Source organism: Talpa europaea (genome assembly GCF_964194135.1).
Source record: "Talpa europaea genome assembly, chromosome: 1".
In the NCBI taxonomy this organism is placed as follows: domain Eukaryota; kingdom Metazoa; phylum Chordata; class Mammalia; order Eulipotyphla; family Talpidae; genus Talpa; species Talpa europaea.
The window spans coordinates 70,642,908-70,645,372 of NC_140073.1; positions in this window are offsets into that span (position 1 = coordinate 70,642,908).

The following is a 2,465-nucleotide window of genomic DNA, read 5'->3' on the forward strand; positions in this document are numbered from 1 at the left end:
TTTGAGGTAAAAGTTTCCTACTTTTCCTTTGCTTGTCACAAAGAGGAATCAAATTTATCTCAAGAGGTGTGGTACAATTTTTTTTTTTAAGAGGCATGTATTTTTATTTATTCATTTGTTTATATTTATTTTTGTTTGTTTGTTTATACATGCACTGGGTACAGTCAGAAGCGCGGGAGGGTGAGAGAATTCACCAGAGCCAGAGCGGGGAGCAGAGCAGGCAGAAGGAGCAAAGTACACTGCTGAGGGGAGCAGCGGGCGGCAGGAGAGGTCTGCGCGCCATGTGGGACCCTCCTCCAGTGGCTGGGGAGCAGCCGGGGATCGAACCAGTGCCTCAGAGGCCGCGGGGAGCTTCGCAACCCAGCGCTCAACCGCTGCGCCACCGGGGAGGCCCGGTGTGGTACAATTTTTGCTGAAATTGAGATATTATGCCATCAGCACACAAAAAGTACCCATTGATAAGAAAAGTATAATCTTGTTTTTGAATCTAAATAAATCTAAAATATTAAATTCAGTGGGAGTATGAGCATCTAGTCAAACCTGCTGGTTTCAAGAGTTGGCAACTACCTGATGTAGTCAAGGACTACAGGTTGAAAGCAACTACAGTTTAATTCACCTGGTATTTCAATTCAAAAGAAAGGAGATGGACAAGTAAATTTAAATATTACACAGTTAATAGCAGGGAGGGTGCCTAATCCCAGATGACTCAGTCCTCAGTGCAGTGTGCTAAATGATGGAGAGAAATGCAGTGTGGTCTCATTCTGAGAGAAGACTTTACCAGGGAAGTTAGATCACTAAATTATGCATGAGAAAGGGTCAATTTTGGGAATTGATAAAGTCAAAATACATTTGGTTGGTATTAGTTGAGTGACTGCACAAGCTAATATTGTGTGCTCTATGCTTTTAAAGGAGACACAACAATAACGAAAACTAGAAAACATGGCACAAAGCAGGTAGATTATGTGAAAAGAAGAAAAAGTGCTTGAGTTCTGCAAACAGAAGGCAAGAGAATTTAATGCAGGAAGAGGAAACTAAGACTAGCTAGGAAATATGGCAAATACAAATCTTAGTTTAAAAACGTGCTGATTTTGTAATGCATCATTTAATATACTAAATTGCATGTTGGCAGGGTGGCACACCCCACCTTTATTTCAAGTACTTGATTATATAATTAATGTGGCAAAAACAAATACAGAAGAGAGACAATTGTGCAGTTCTGGAGTAGCAAAGATACCCATGCATGACAATTAGATATTACCCTGAGATTTACAACAGCGCAATTATTTAATCCTTAAAGTGTACAAATATAGATAAGGAGCTATTATTTTTACTAAGGCAGGATTGGTGTGTGTGTGTGTGTGTGTGTGTGTGTGTTAGTCCACATGTCAAAACATGTTTGCTTTTGGAAATATTCTTTCTACAACTCTAATGGGCCTTGTTAAAATGGAAAGACTTAGAGTTGCTTGAAACTATGAGAATAAATAAACTCTGTCCAAGTGGGAACTAGTCTAACTCATTTAGTTCTAAAGTCTGAATAATGGGGTTTCTGTTTTATTTGATTTAGCTGAAGAACATTACCTTCATTCTTCCTCAGCTTTCATTAGTCCACCTCACCAGTTAAGTGCACCCTTTTTATGTTTCAGCACAGCAGTGACTGTATATTCCAGTAATTTCTGTTTCCTCTACTGACTTCCTTGAGTGTAAAAATTCTATCTTTTCAGTTATGCATACCAGGTGAAGTTCTGGTAAAGGAGACGATCAGATAATGTATAAATGAAAGTAACTAAATCCCCCTCACTTGGTTTTAAATACCTCTCAATGGTTCTTTGCATTTGGAGAGGTTGACTGGGTCATTGACACAAGAGTCCAACTGTGAATTGGCATGGAACAATCAACCTTGCTTGAGAGACCTCCCTGATGGCAGTTCAAGAGGAAAGTCCCAAACTAAAATTCTTTATCAGGTTACTTACTTTTGACTTTTGACTTTTAGGTGAAGGAAAAGTCTTCAAAAAACCTGAACTGATTCAGATTATGATGCAGTGGGCAACACGCCATATTTAAAGGGCTATTTGATCACCTGTTTTGCATCAGAACTGTCCATAGAACCTCCTGGACTTGTCAGGCTCATGGTAAGAACACTGACTTTAATTCTGTCTTTGTTACTGAGAAGTGGGTTTTTTCACTATGAATTTCACTAGTTGTGACAACATTGTAAACTAGAACTCTCCCCATCCATTAAAGATGAGGTGACTGACCTTGGTGCTTATGATGAGGCTAAGTGACTTGTCTGGGTCACATAGTGGGTTGACAGTTGTGAGGGAACCCCTAACTCTACCAGTTCTCCAGTAACTGCCACTCTCATTTTTGTAAAAGATTTATTTATTTATGCATTCAAGAGCTGGGGTACAGGCCAGAGATGCAGTGGGTGAGAGGATTCACCAGAGGCAGAATGGGGAACAGAACAG